Raw genomic sequence first — 15,689 nt, 5'->3', positions numbered from 1 at the left:
GGATGCCGTGTGGGTGGTCTGGAGGAATCGGGAACACAGGACAGTTTCTCCAAAGGGCAGGCCCAGCTAGGTGAGTGAGAGCAAGGGTTCATCGGGCAGCAGCTCAGGCCAAGAAGGAACCATGGGAACAGAGGCCCTGGGAATTTGCAGACATCTCGGGGAGGGCACTGGGCTTCCCGCAGGTCGTGGGAGAGAGGCAGGCGCCAAATCTCGGAGGCCCGAGTGACCCCAGCTGACATCTGGATAACATCTGTTATACAAAAGAGCCTGTCCAAGCCAGAAAGCAGTAACCCCAGCAGGGCTTTCAAACACCCAGCAGAGTTTTTTAAATAGCTTTAGAGAGACTCTTTCGCAACAACAGCCGCCCCGCTAGCAGCCACCCCGCTCAGCTGTAGTTCGGACACACCCCAAGACCCACATGTCTACCACACATAATAATAACCTACTATGTAATGTATGTTTAGTAAGCCCCAGACACTGTATTATCACTTTACGCATATTAATTCGTATAATTCCTATAACAAATCCTTGGGGTAAATGCTATTATAATCCCCATGAAAGCCAGAGGGAGCTGCCTCCACGCCTTTCCGTGGGGAACCGCCAAGCCCCACCCCACAGCTTATAAGGCCCTGCAGCCCTGGCCCAGTCACCTCCCTGCCCTCACCTCCCTCTCTCCCCCTAGCTCACTGTGCTCCAGCCCCACACACCTCCTCAGGCCTCCTCCCCGTGCCTCCATCAAGCCAGGCCTGACCCTGCCCCAGGACCTTTGCACAGGCTGATGCTCTTCCTCCACTGAAGTCCTCACTCCTCACTTCATAGGACTCTATCCAAGTGTCACCTTCCCGGGAAGGCCTCTCAGTCTAAAATTTCCCATGTACACACACACCACACTTAACACCGTGTGACATATTGTGTACTCAATTCTTTATTTATTGTTGGCCTGGCTCACCAGAGCCAGGATCTGCGACTTTTGCTCACTGCTGCAGCCTCCAAGGCCTGGGCTAGTGCCTAGCACACTGTAGATGCTCAGTAAATATTTGGTGGATGAATGCATCCACAAGGGACAAGCACACCGGGGCAGGAAAAAACTGGGCAACTCATCCAAGGCACAGGGTCTTAAGTGGCAGAAGCCAGACTCCCAGCCGGCACATCCTGACTCTGCAGTCTTTCCAACCACCATGCTCCTTTCCCCTGAACACATCGGGGGACAAACGCACACAGAGACTAGCCACTGGGACACGGGCACACAGTCGTTCGTAAACGCATGCAACCCCCGGCAGCCAGGAGGAGGGGCACAGACTCACCCCAGGCACACACAATCCCTCCACTGCACACACAGCCCCCAAGCTCCTGGCCCCAGCCCTCCCCTCCCAAGGCCCCCAGACCCCAGGCAGGAACCAGGCCTTGGTCTGCACCCGGGCTGTTGTAGTACCAGGGTATCCGCTCGAGGGCCCAGGGGTCTGGGCTGATGATGGTCAGGTCCAGCGCAGAGCCCTGGGGAAGGAAGGTTGGGGAGAGTCGATGGCGTGGCCAAGGGCGCAACGACGCGAAGCTCCTCCCCGTCTCCCGGCTCTCAATCTCCCTAGGGTGCGTGGCGCCAGCTGTTGGGGACAGTCCCCGCCGTCTCTGTGACCCTTCCCCCACCCCGGGGGACCTGCACCCCAGCCCGAGCCCGCGCTTCTCCAGCTTCCAGGTACCGCGCACCGCGGCACGGCTCAGGCTGCAGAAGAACGCAGCCTCCCCTCACCGCGCACCCCCCTTGGCCTCCCATCTCACTTGAGCCCCGGGAGTCCTCAGGCTCCGCCCTCAGCCCGAGCCCCGCCCACTCCCGGCCTTCCTCAGCTCCCCGGGCGGGTGCAGCAGCACCAAGGCATCGCCCGGGCTGTGGGAGGGGACCCCCAACCCTGGAGCCCAAGCCTCCTAGGCCTCCTGGAAGGCGGGGTCCCCCGTCTCCTGGGAGGGCGCGCTACGGCCCCTCCGCCGCCTCGCCCCGCCCCCCACGCCCGCCCAGGCCCCGCCCTCCGGACCCGCCTCCTCTCGGGCTTTCTAGTACCAGGCACGTGGTGGCTCACGACCTCGTGCCCACTGGCGAAGACGCCGGGTTCCCCGGGGCCATCAGGGTCCCTGGCGCCCCTGTAGGTCTCTTCTGCCCCTCAGCCTCTCTGCCACCCTCCCAGCCCCCCGCCCCAACCCAGACCTCTCCCTCGGCCGGCCTCCCAGGAAACTGGGGTGCACGCCTTGCGCCGGGTGCTGGCACGGTCCCGTGGCTGGAGAAGCCGGCCGGTGCCGCCGAGCGGGCGCTCCACGGGGAAGCGCTGGGAGCGCACGCGCTGCAAGCCCGAGACCACCTCCCCGCCCCGCGCCTGGAGGGCCTGGATCTCTGGGGAAGGGCAGGCGGGCCTTACCTGCCGGCTCCGGCGCTTCTGGGCCTCCAGATGCGGAGGAGGAAGTAGAGCAGGTGCGAACCCCGCGTCCCCGCCGCCTTCCTGCGCACAGTCTGAGCCTCAGTGGTCCCTGAGGGGAGAGTGGAGGCTTTGGGGTACGTGAAGCCCTCCGTTCCCCCTCCTGAGCCCCGTCCATCTGGAGCAGAAGTAGCAGAGCTGAACGGGCAGGGGGTGGAGAGCCTGCTTTAAGCCCGAGTGGATTTGGAGAAGAGCCTCAGTCTGCTGGACTCAGACCCGGGACTCACAAGCTCCCCTCGGACTTTTTGGAGAGCTTGTACGGAGCTCCCAGACACCCGTGCTGGTCCCCACTCCCCAGTACCTGAAACCGTCTGTCTCCTGCACAGACACTTGTTGAACCAAGTTAGAGAAGACGGGCGTCTATGGCTGGGACGGTCACCTCCTTGAGGAGGCGGCTTGTGGGCTCAGATCCGGAGGAGGGAGGAGCTGGCGTTCACACAGCCAGGGGAGAGCGGACCAGGCAGAGAGCAGTCCTTGCCCACCAGTGGGATTTGCTCTCCACAGCCTTCTTCACCCCTCAGCCTTAGAAATTCCCTCTCATCCTGAAAACCTCTTCCTTGCCCCACTGCTCCCCCACGATGGCCAGGTTTCTAGAAACCATGAGCTGAACTGAATGTCCGTCAACAGCGGGTTGGAGTGAGACATGACACTGAGGGCTGCAATGGAAACAGGCCCACATCTACTCACGGGAGAGCAAGAGGAAACTTGTAGGATCCCACTTGAGGGCGAGGTGATCAAACACACTTGGCCACCCAAGTAGATACCTGGCAAGATAGCTAACTGAAAACCGCCTACCTCCTGCTTTCTGGGGATCGTGTTGATGTTCTCTGTCTTGATCTAGACAGACAGACCTAGACAGAGTTACACAGGTGTCTCAAAATACAGGGAGCGGACACCGAAGACGTGTCTGTTTCTAGCAGGGAGATTTCACCCCCTCCCCAATAACAAAGAAACAGAAAATCTTGAGCTCTAGGTAGCAGTGTTGCATACTGATTTGTTTGGGGGTGACTGATACTGGTGGAAAACACCACTGACAGGCAGGTAGAAGGAGAGGGGGAGGGAGGGATGGCTGGAGAGATTCGTGATAACGTGAATACAGCAACGCGCTCGCGGGAGAATCTAAGGGTGGGCAGGCCGGTGCACAATTCTTCCCATTCCTCTGTATGTTTGAAAGTTGTTGTCATGTTGAGACCATTCGTGTCCCCACATTAGCCCCCCATTATTTGTCTACTAGGGTGAGCCCAGCGGGGTCCCCCTTGGTGCAGATCTGTGTTGAGAATGGGTCCTTCGAGATCTTTCTTTGCTGTTCAATGGGAGTATGAGGAAGCTTTCGTAGACTGAGGTGGACTCTGGTCCCCTGGGTGCACAGGGACCTGGGGAGGGTGGGGGGCTGGACCGGGGGGAGGGGGGGCGGGGAAGAGAAGGAATTGGAATTAGATGAGGTTTGGGTCAGACTGGCTAAAAGAAGAACCAGAATCTTCATTCTAACCAGATCCACAAATTTAAAAAAAAAAAAAAAAATGGGCAAAGGACCTGAACACACACTTCTCCAAAGATCTACAAACAGCCATCATGCAAAAATGCTCAACATCACTAGTCCTGAGAGTGCAAATCAAAAGCTCAGTGGGATAGCGCTTCACACCCACTAGGATGGCTGGAGCCCAAAAGTCAGATGACAGGTGTTGGCAAGGATATGGAGAAGTCATAACCCTCCTACACTGCGGATGGGCATGCAAAGTGGTGCGCTCTGTTTGCAGGTGCCCCGAACCTGTTTGGCAGTGTCAAAATGTTCAACATAGAGTTGCCATATGACCTGGAAATTCCGCTCCTAGGTAGCTACCAAAAAGATCTGAAAACGGGTATTAAAAAAAAAAAAAATACTTGTACATGAATGTTCACAGCAGCACTATTCACAGCAGCCAAAGGTAGAAACAAGACAGGGGCCATCAACGGATGAATGGACAAAGTGTGTTACATACATACAATAGAATACTACCCAACCATGAAAAGAAGGTACTGATACACATTACAACACGTTGATAACCGTTGAAATGTTGTGCCTGGTGAAAGAAGCCTGCCCCAGAAGGTCACATGTCCTGTGATTCCATTTACATCAAAATAGGCCGATCTATAGGGATGGAAAGGCTAGAGCTAGGGGGCAGGGAATAGAAGGCAGTTATTAGCAAGCACAGGGTTTCTCTTTATGGAGGTGAAAATACTCTAAAATTAGATAGTGGCAACGGTTGCACAACTGTGTGAATTGTGCACTTGAAATGGGTGAATTATGTGGTGTGCAAATTATATTCCAAAGCTCTGTGTGTGTGTGTGTATGTGAGAGAGAGAGAGAGAGAGAGAGAGAGGTGGGAGGGGAGGGATATTCATCCAAAAGAAATGAAAACTCTATGCTCATACAAAAACCTGCACACAGATGTTTACAGCTGTTGTACTGATAATTTCCAAATTTTGGAAACAACTCAAATGCCCCTCAACAAATGAGCTGGTAAGAGGTGGTAGAACCACCCTAACCTTAAGAGCTAAAACTACAAGACCCTTAAAACATTAGGGGAAATCTTCATGACATTGAACTTGGCAAGGATTTCATGCATTCCACATCAAAAGCACAGTCAACAAAAGACAAAATAGATAAAATGGACTTTATCAGATTAAGAATTTTTGCATCAAAAAGACACTATTAAAGGGGCACCTGGGTGGCTCAGTCCCTTAAGTGATCAACTCTTGGTTTCAAGCTCAGGTCATTATCTCAGGGTCCTGAAATCGAGCCCATGTCGGTCTCTGCATTCAGCAGAGAGTCTGCTTGTCCCTCTCCCTCTCCCTCTGCCCATCTCCCTGCACATGCACTCTCACTCTCTCTCTCTCTCTCTCTCTCTCTCTCTCTGAATATAAATAAATAAAATCTTTACAAAAGGGGTGGGGAGAAAGAAAGAAAGCAAAGAGAGAGGAGCCTGGCTAGGTCAGTCGGTGGAGCATGTGACTCTTGATCTCAGGTGGTGAGCTCAAGTCCTGCATAGAGCTGACTTAGAATAAGTTAATCAGGGCCCCTGGGTAGCTCAGTCCGCTAAGCAGCCCTTGCTTTTGGCTCAGGTCATGGTCTCAAGATTGTGAGATTGAGCCCTGCATCAGGCTCAGTCCGCTTAAGATTCTCTCTCTCTCTCCCTCGGCCCCTACTTGTGTGCTCTAAAATAAATACATAAATCTTTAAAGAAAAAAGAAAAAAGGAGGAAACCTGGGTGGCTCAGTCGGTTAAGGGCCTTCCTTTGGCTCAGGTCATGATCCCAGAGTCCTGGGATTGAGCCCCGCATCGGGTTCTCTGCTCAACAAGGAGCCTGCTTCTCCCTCTCCCTCTGCCTGCCGCTCCCCCTGCTTGTGCGCTCGCTCTCTCTCTCTCTCTGTCTCTCTCTCTCTGACAAGTAAATAAATAAAGTCTGAAAAGAAAGAAAGAAAGGGGGGAAGGAAGGAAGGAAGGAAGGAGAAAAAAGACAACTTATAGAATGGGAGAAAATATTTGCAAATCATGTGTCTGATAAGGGATTAATATCCAGAATATATAATAAACTATAATTCAACAGCAACGAAATCCATCCAAAACTTGACCAAAGACTTGAATTTGTCCAAAGAAGATGTGCACATGGCCAATGAGCACATGAAAAGATGCACAACGTTGTAAATCGTTAAGGAAATGCAAACCCAAACCACTTCACATCTATTATGAGAGCTATTTAAAAAAAAAAACAAAAAACAAAAAAACAAAAAAAAGGAACCTGCCAGGTGTTGGTGAGGATGTGCAGAAACCAGAGCCCGGCCCGAGGCAGATGGGAAGGTGAAACCGAACAGCTGTTGTAGAGAACAGCCGGGCAGTTCTGCCCAACACTGCGATGGGAGCTACCATACGACTCGGCCACTCCACGCCCGGGGATCTACCCGAAGGGGACTTTTGTACACGACAGGTAGTCCAAGAGGTATCTGTACGCGGTTGTTCACGGCACACCCTTCACAAAAAGGTGGCAACAACTCCGTGTCCACTGACGGGTGAACGGATACAAGAAATGTGGTCTGTCCGTACAAGGAGATGTTTGCTACCCAGCCTCAAAACGAGTGACACTCCAGGGGCGCCTGGGGGGCTCCGTCAGTTAAGCATCCGACTCGTGATTTCGGCTCAGGTCACCATCTCTCGGATCACGGGCTCGAGCCCCGCATCAGGCTCTGTGCTCAGTGAGGAGCTGGCTTGTCCCTCTCCCTCCGCTCCTCCCCCTCCTCTCTTTCTCTCTCAAATAAATAAATAAAAACCTTTGGGGGGAGAGAGAAAAGAGTAACACGCTGATGCACGCTATGACATGGACGAACCTTGAAAATATGCAAAGTGAAAGAAGCCAGACAGGTTCCGGAAGGACCCGTCCCACTGGACCCCGCTCCCACGAGGTTCCCAGAGGAGTCCCGTCCACAGAGACCGAGAGGAGATGGAGGGAGCTGGGGGTTAGGAGAGGGGGTTGGGGACTCAGGGCTTCATGGGGACAGAGTTTCTATTTGGGAAGATGAACAAGTTCAGGAGACGGACGGTGGCCATGGGTGCACAACATTGTGAATTACTCAATGTCACTTAAGAGCCATACACTTAAGAATGGTTGGGGGGGGGGCACCTGGGTGGCTCGGTCAGTTAAACATCTGCCTTCAGCTCAGGTCAGCATCCCGGGGTCCTGGGATCGAGCCCCGCATTGGGCTCCCTGCTCAGTGAGGAGTCTGCTTCTCCCCCTGCTTGTGCTCTCTCTCTCTCCAATGGGTGAATAAAATCTTTTTTAAAAAATGGTTAAAAGGGGTTGCCTGGGTGACTCAGTGGGTTAAAGCCTCTGCCTTCGTCTCAGGTCATGATCCCAGGGTCCTGGGATTGAGCCCCACATCGGGCTCTCTGCTCAGCGGGGAGCCTGCTTCCTCCTCTCTCTCTGCCTGCCTCTCTGCCTACTTGTGATCTCTGTCAAATAAATAAATAAAATCTTTTTTTAAAAATGGTTAAAATGGGGGCACCTGGGTGGCTCAGTGGGTTAAACCGCTGCCTTCAGCTCAGGTCGTGATCTCAGGGTCCTGGGATCGAGTCCTGCATCGGGCTCGCTGCTCAGCAGGGAGCCTGCTTCCCTCTCTCTCTCTGCCTGCCTCTCTGCTACTTGTGATCTCTCTCTGTCAAATAAACAAATAAAATCTTTATTTAAAAAACGGTTAAAATGTAAGTTTTGTGTTTTGTAATTCTACCACGATCGAAAGCAGAACAAGAACCTGCCATGGCTCCCTCTTGCCTACCTCCCTGAAGCCACTACCCTCCTCTGCTCCCTCACCAGCCAGCCTGGGCTCGGCACCTTCCTCCTGGCACAACTCCGCCCTTCGGTCACACTATCCCCTCCCCTGGGTGCACCATCTCCACTCCTGTCCCCCCAAATCCACCAGCCCTGCCCTGCAGACTGGTAGAGCTGCTCCCCACAGAGAACTGGGACAAGGCAGCGTGGTCGGGGCTGGTCCCAGGAACAGCGAGGGGATGGGAGTAGCTGTGGTTCAGAGAGGATGGGAGCGGCTGCAGCTTGGAGAGCTCCCCCCCCCACCCCCCATGGCACCAGCAGGTACAGCAGGAGCAGCAAGGAAGATGAGGAGGGAGAACGGCAGGGAGCCAAGCCCGGGAGCCCTGTCAAGGGCCTGAGGTCAAGGTGTCTTGGAGACCATGCATTTCCTCTGCTTTCTCAATTTTGTCCTGGTTTCCCCATCCCACTGGCAATGCCAAGGTCAGCAGCCATAATAACAACCACACTGCGGCCAGCTCAAGGGCAGCCAGCCCCCATTTGCCTCCGCCTCCCTGGGTCTTGACAGCCTGTGCCCATCCGGGACACACAGGGGCCGAGGCCTGGAGTGACCAAGTCCCTGGGCTCACCACAACCAGAGGCGCTGGGGAGGCTGGAACAGGCGGGCAGAGGAGGTGGAAGGAGACGGCAGAAGGGGGCTGGGCCAAGGCCGGGCAGCTAGACCGAGGGGGAGCCAGGCCAGCGGCCCATGTTTACTGTCGGAAGAACAGAACCAAACTTCAGCTTCCCACTGTGACCCTGGACTGGGGCCCCAGGGGTGATCAGATGTTTCTCTCCTGAGCTGAACTCTGGGCTTCATCCCAGGGGACTCCACAAGCTTTCCCAGAAGACACGCCCACCTCGAGAACCCCCCGGAGATCCAGGGACACCATCCGGCCCAGGAATCCTGCCTCTCCATCCCCCATCTGCCCGGTCCTCCCACCAGCCCAGCCCCCAGTCCTGCCTGGCCCCGCCCCATCCAGCCTCATTCTGAGCTCCTAATTTGGCTGCCCAGAGTTTGCAACCCCACTGGGCCACCCCAGAGAGAGCCGTGGGACACCAGCCTTGTTCTCAGTGCCCAGGTCCTGGGAAGAGGAGGAGGAAGAAAGCTTTGATACTTGGCCAAGAGCCTCGGCCTGAAATTCTTCCATTCCACTCTCCCCTTTGGGCTAAAGCCGTGTTTCCCTTATCTCTTCCAGGAACCCCGAGCACCCCGAGAGGGCTTCAGAGGACCAGAAATGTCAAGGGGGCAGATACATTCTGGAAAGCGGAGCAAAACACATGAGCATAGGAAAACCTCTGAGATGACCTGCACGGTTCAACCCCATTGGGCTTTGCTTAATCCCCCGGTCTGGCCACGGTTCCACAGAACGTCCTCTGAGCATCCAAGGCCCCAATTAAATGCCCACTGTGAGAGCCCAGCGGGGCGACGGGGGAGGTCAAGCTGCAGAGAGAGTGAGTCAGTTTGACTGGAGGGAGGGCAGAGACGAGGGGGACACAAGCCGGGCCTGGGGATCTCGCATGCCACCTTAGTCAGAGACCAGAAATGTCCCCAAGAGCCTGGAAGGGGATTCAGCCTTCCCTGTTGCCACCTTGCTCCTTGCCCCCACTCCTGGCTCTCAGACCAAACCCCCCGGTCCTCCACCCAAGACCTCAAACGCCCCCCACCCCCGGCCCCAGAGCCGTGTCTCCTGCTCCTTCACCCTGGCCGTGCCGGGAGCCACTGTGCCCATCAACGGAGCTATCGCAGGGACATCACGGGCATCGTCAGCCCACAATGTGATGACGTCAGGAAGACCAATGACCGGAGTTAGCCTTCAGTGGACACGATGCTCCATGGACAGTGATGGACGCTCTTGTGTATTATTTCTGACCCGAGGTGGGGGGCAGATGGGTGGGGACTGGAATCAGGGATCAGCCCTAAGCAACTGTACATTCCCAGGACAGTGAGTTAAATTTTGCTGTCTTCTAGAGACACTGTCTCATTTAAAAAAAGGGGGGGGGTGGTTGCAAGTCCGGGAACAGTGGTGGGCTGGGAGGGATGCGGCGTGTGCCAGTGGCTGCCAGTGTCTGCAGAAGACAGCCGAAGGTCCGGCCAGTCGCTGTCGCCCAACCGATTCTGCCCCTACCCCACACTCAGGGAGCATTGGGCAACATCTGGAGATGGTTTTGGCTTTCAGAATTGGGGGTGCTCCTGGCGTCTGGTGGGTAGAGGCCAGAGATGCTGTTAAATGCCCTCTAGTGCATGGGACAGCCCCCCAGAACCAAGACCTCTCCAGCGCAAAATGTCAGGAACACTAAGCGGGAGGGATCCTGGATCAGTCACCCGCCACGCTGGGGACCGTCACCATCTTACTGATGAGCTTTAGTGTGTACCCGTAGGGTACTCAGTCCTGCTCTCAGGGCTTTATACACATAGGCCACTGGATTCTCGTAACGATCTCTTTGTAAGGTGGGTACTATTATTGTCCCTGTGTTCGGAAAGGTTAAGTAGCTGTCCCAAGGTCACACAGCCAGTAAAAACGGCAAAGCCAGATTCTAACCCAGGCTGCCTGACTCCTGATCTGACTCTCACCCCCCGCCAACCCCGAGGTGGGAGAAGGGAGCCTGAATCCATTCTGATCACGCTTTCTCTCCCCCATAGCTGGATGACAGCTCAAAGTAAAGGCTGGTTAAGATGGGTTATAAAATATCAAATTCTGGGGCTGCCTGGGTGGCTCAGTGGGTTAAAGCCTCTGCCTTCGGCTCAGGTCATGATCCCAGGATCCTGGGATCGAGCTCCAGGGGGAGCCTGCTTCCTCCTCTCTCTCTGCCTGCCTCTCTGCCTACTTGTGATCTCTGTCTGTCGGGTAGATAAATAAAATCTTAAAATATATATATATATCAAATTCTGTTTCTCCATCGCCCAGATCCACATGCCTCTCTGAGTGGACGTGCTTACGGGACATTCTTTCCAGCGGTGGGAAGCTGAGCTCTTCCTGTTCCGGTATCAGAAGTAAATCTACTTGGCTGTGGGGTCACCGGGTCCGGGCAAACAAGGGCTGGTTATTCTGGGAGGGAGTTCAGAAATCAGAGGTCAGAACAGTGAACGACATGGGCCACCACTGCCACCATTATCCTTTCTGTCACTAATAATAACTCATCGGTAGCAACTGTCCCGCACTAACTGAGCACTTGCTAGGACCCAGGTCATGTCCTAAACCCCCTCCATCCTTAACCCGCTTACTGATCCCAAGAGTCCTGTGCAAGCGATACTATCTACGATCCCCATCATACAGATGGGGAAGCAGGTTCAGAGGGGAGAGCCACCTGCCCTGGGCCAGGCAGTAGGAGGTGTGACTCAGAGCGCCTGCTCTTAACCCAGAGTTTTTCCAGATTATCTTGGTGTTGGGGAAGGTCCTGGGCTCTGTAGGGTGTTTGGCAACACCCCGAGTTCTACCCACCAGATGCCAGTAGCATCTCCCTCAGGCATGATCACCAAAAATGTCCCCAGACATTGCCAGAGGCCCCCTGGGAGGAGGGGGGTCAGAAGTGCCCCTGGTTGAAACCACTGTCTTGACCTTACAGTCTCGGATGGGGCAGGGGGTGATCCGCATGGAGAAGTCTGCTTGCTGGAGCCCCCCACAAGAGTCTGGAGCCTGAAACCCAAGCTAGCAATAATAATCAGTGTTAGGGGGATGCCCGCGTGGCAGTCGGTTGAGCCTCTGGCTCTTGGTTTTGGCTCGGTGGTGACCTCAAGATCTCAGGATCTTAAACACCACGTTTGCCTGCCCACTGGCCCCACCAGGGCTGCCCAGTTGAGGCTGGGGGACAAGCTGGAGAAGGAAAAAGAGGCTCTGCGTCGGCAGCGGGCACCTAAGGACCCGCCATCCGAGGAGTCTTGGGCCCTAACAGCTTGGCAAGCTTTCACTAGGCATTTACAATTGTGCTGCATCGTCCTGGACAAGAAAAGAGCCACAAAACTAGTCTTGAGCTGTCCACCTCCCTGCCGAGACTCTACCTGCAGTACCTGTCCCAGCCTCTCAGCCAACAACCGGGGCGCTAAGCACAGACTGAGCGCCAATATCTGCATTCACATTGAGGCTCAGAGAGCCCAAGCAACTTGCCAGGGACACACAGCAATTAAGCAGGAGTCAGGAGGCTTCAGAGCCGCCCACCGGCCTCCCCCCCACCCACCCCCGCCAGGGATCATTAACATTCTGTTCTTCAGATCCTCAGTCTGCTAAAGCGTCCTGGTATCCACAGGGTGTAAGAACCAGAGCACGCATTTGCTTTCTCTAGAGGTCTCTCTGCTCCCCAGGGCTGGGGCTGCAGCCCTGATGGGGCCCAGGAACCAGGTGTCCCCTGCACGCTACACCCTCGACGCATCTTCCGGAATGGAAAACTCATCCCTCATCCCTCATCCCTCGGGAGAAGGGGGTGGGAGGTGCTGCCCCATCTGGGCCTGACTCCCCCCACCCTGGTGACGGGAGATGGTCCCCAATGCTAAGAGCTTGTTCTTGGCCAACTTGGACTTTGCCAAAGCCACATTCCCAACCTGAGAGCACTCCCGGCGCCGCTCACTCGCCACCCCCACCCCGTCACACACACGGGCAAGATGTAAGGAGGTCACAACCCCCTGGGGTCCCCCATTGGAAGGAGAGGGGGATTTTACTCATCCTCTGCCAAGCATGGCTGAACAAGAGAACACTGGGGGTTGGGCCACTCGCCTGGACGTGCCAGGGGCAGCACAGAGATCCAGGTGGGGCAGGACAAGAAAGGAGCCACATCTGAAATCTGTATCACGAAGCATGGGGCTGGGGGAAAATGGCTGGGCCCACGCTCAGGGTGGGGGGCAGAAGGGGACAGCTGAGCCGTGCACATCTGCCCCAGCAGCAGGAAAGAAACTGTGAGGCCAGCCATCACATCATCACTCTGAGATCAGGAGTGATGTGCCCAGAAGCCATCCTAGCCCCAAGGCTGGGGAGGAGAGAAGGGAGACCCTTCAGTGCCGGAACAGGGGACTGGGGGATGGCTGCGGGAGGGGGGACTCTGCAGGGCTCTGGAAACAGGGGGTAGGCGGGAGGGTTGTGTTGTACTTGCCAGGCAGAGTTGGGCTTTTTGGTTTTACCTTTGATCCCCAGCTTTATTGAGCTAGAATTGACGCAGAGCACGGTGTAAGTTTAAGGCATGCAATATATTGATTTGGGGCACTGATACATGGCAAAATGTTAACCACAGTCCCGTTAGCGAGCACCGGCTCCTCAAGGCACAAGTTACCCAGTCGTCTCTGTGCCGAGAACCCTGACGTTCTGCTCTCTTAGCAGCTTCCAAGTATCAATGCAGCATCGCTAACTACACTCACCACGCTGTTGGCTGTCCGGGAGATCTGCAGAACTCGCTCTCCTACTGGAAGTTGGTACCCTCTGACCAACATCCCCCCATCTCCCCCCATGCCCGCAGCCCCTGGTAACCACCATTCCAGCGTCTGTGTCCACGAGCGGGGCTCTTTCAGATGCCCCGTATAAGCCACGCCACACAGTGTTTGTCTTTCCACCTCTGCCGTGCCTGGCGGACTTTGAGCCAGTATTCACTCCAGACACGGGTGTGCCATGAAACCCTTTCTCACCTCTCCCACTGCCTGATTCCTACGGATCCCTCAGACCTGTTATTAAACGTGCCTTCCAAGGAGGAGCCCTCCCTGACCGCTAATGGGGAGACATGGGGGGGGGGCGTCAATTTCACCTGGCCTGGGGCAAGCAAGGTTCATCTCAATATTTAAGGGGGAAACATCAAGCATGGAGGCTGGAGGTGGGGGTTCCAGCCCCTGAGGAAGGGGGTCCCCCCCCCACACTTCAGTGCAATGATCCCAGGTCTTCACCCTCAAGCTCACCTGCCTTCCCTTTGAGTGGTTTACCTTGGTTGTTCTTTTCTGATTCTGCCACCTGCTGCTGAGCATCCTTGAGCAAGTTACTCAGCCACTCTGTGCCTCGATTTTCTCATTTGGGAAATGGGTATGATAACGGTGCCTACCTCACGAGCACTCGCCTCAAAGGTGCTCCATCATTGGGTCACGTGCTCATCATTGTCTCTGATTTCCTCGGTCCCCACCGTGCCAGGGGCAGCAACGGTATTCCGGGGGGCCCTCCTGTGGCCGCACTGAGTACTGCATTCGTCCAGGCACGCCCTACATCACTTTGGATTCTAAAGGTTCTGAGTTACCAAAAAAAAAATAAATAAATAAAACACTTTTTAAGTCCGTCCAAGCTTGTTGAAGTCAAAAGAGAATGTGATGGCCGTAACAGACTTTGCATTTGCTGTGATTTCCCCCTAGAATGCCCTCACACCTTCACCCTCCTTCTTAACATTCAAGTGTCAAGGTCATGTCCCCAGGAGCCTTTGGCTGGCTCCCTAGTTACTCAATACTGCGTAATGTCACCTGCGTGCCAGACCCTGTTCTAGGCACTGGGGATACTGCTGTGGACCACACAGATGGAAACCTCTTCCCTCAGAGCTTCCATTGTGGTGAGGGAGAAAGAACCAACAAAAACAAGCATTCCAGAGTGTCCGGGGGTGACTCCTGCTAAGAGCGAAATAAATCAGGAAATGGGAGAGAAGGTGTGTGGATGTAATCTGGAAGTGGGGGGAGGGGGGTTGATGCGTGAGATGAAACTTGAAGGACAAGGTGGGGTGGCCAAGGCAACATCAGGGGGAAGAGACAGGGTGGTGACCTCAATGGGGTTGCCGTGTTGTTGTTGCTGACCATGTCCCCAGTACCTGGACCAGCACCCGGCACAAAATGGTACTCAATAAAGATTTCATGAATGAAAGCCCAGTTGTGGGCTTCAGGAACAGCTTGCTCAAGGCTGAAACAATGGCCCTGGGGCCATAACCCTCCTCCACCTGGTGGTTTTGTTCTTACAAGTAGCCTCTCCTTTATGGGGACTCCGCTGCAAATGCTACTCTGGCTTCCAAGGTTTCCAGAGTTCCCTGCAAATCATGGACGTGCCCATCCCCCAGCCAACCCTTGAGGCCCAGAGATGGGGATGTGGGAGTGGCTTAGGGCTGAGTCACATGCACTACCCAGACCACACCCTCAGGGGGAGAGGGAGACCCCCCCACGGGGACATCTGGGGTTGCAGGGTGGTAGGAAGGAGGAATGGATCCAAAGAGCCAGTTTCACAGAATGATTATAAGAACGTTAGTAAACTAGGAAGTGGCAGAGCCTGGGAGCTCCTGGCTCAAAGCAGCCCTGAAATTTCCCTCTATGCCTGGTGGCCACCCAGCATCAGGCTAAAGACCCAGGGGCTATAGGAGCCCCTGGGCTAAAGATGGGAGCGTTCAGCATTAGGGAAATTGAGAATGCCAGGGTAGCCCGCTCTTTAGAGAAAGAGGTAAATGGAAGGCAGCTCAGTGTGGGCTCCCAGGGGGCCCCCATGAAACAGTGGGGGTAAGCAAACCCAAGGGCAGGCTGTCCATCTGGTCTGGCCACAACGTGGTGGGAGCTCCAGGAGCAGTCTGGCATTTATGGAGTACCTGCTGTATACCTGGGCCCTGACCTAACTTTCCAAATTCAGGACAAAAGGAACAAATGTTTGCTGTTGAATGAACCCCTCCCCCCAGCGGCCAGTAAGGTTGTTATCTCCCACCCTGCGGGGAGACTCCGGAGGGTGAGACCCTAGTTCCCTGGGGGTCAGGCCTGGAAAATGCCTGGGGCTGTGAGGTTGGAGGTCACAGCCCCGCATCCGGGGCCTAGGGCGCCGCCGGCCACCTTGGGCTGGATTTTCACTCCTGCCCTGACTGTGCAGGTCAGCCCCATCCTTGTGTTAGCGCCACATCTACTGAGAACCCCCCCGCCCCCAGGAATGAATAAAACCTCCGGGCCCCTGCGCTCAGGAAACTGTCACTCTGC

At 55.2% G+C, this 15,689-nt stretch overlaps 1 long non-coding RNA gene across 1 annotated transcript; it reads right to left on the bottom strand.

The window, feature by feature from the left end:
- Positions 1–906: 906 nt before the first annotated feature.
- Positions 907–13,990, bottom strand: LOC308346774. Its single transcript, XR_013967205.1, has 3 exons — positions 13,811–13,990; positions 2,406–2,514; positions 907–1,494 (listed from the first exon to the last, which is right to left on the bottom strand). It is a non-coding gene; the product is annotated as an uncharacterized lncRNA (long non-coding RNA).
- Positions 13,991–15,689: the final 1,699 nt, after the last annotated feature.

Source organism: Martes martes, assembly GCF_963455335.1.
Source record: "Martes martes genome assembly, chromosome: 1".
Taxonomy (NCBI): domain Eukaryota; kingdom Metazoa; phylum Chordata; class Mammalia; order Carnivora; family Mustelidae; genus Martes; species Martes martes.
Note: the sequence above shows the minus strand (reverse complement) of the source record. Positions and strands in the feature narration are given on the sequence as shown.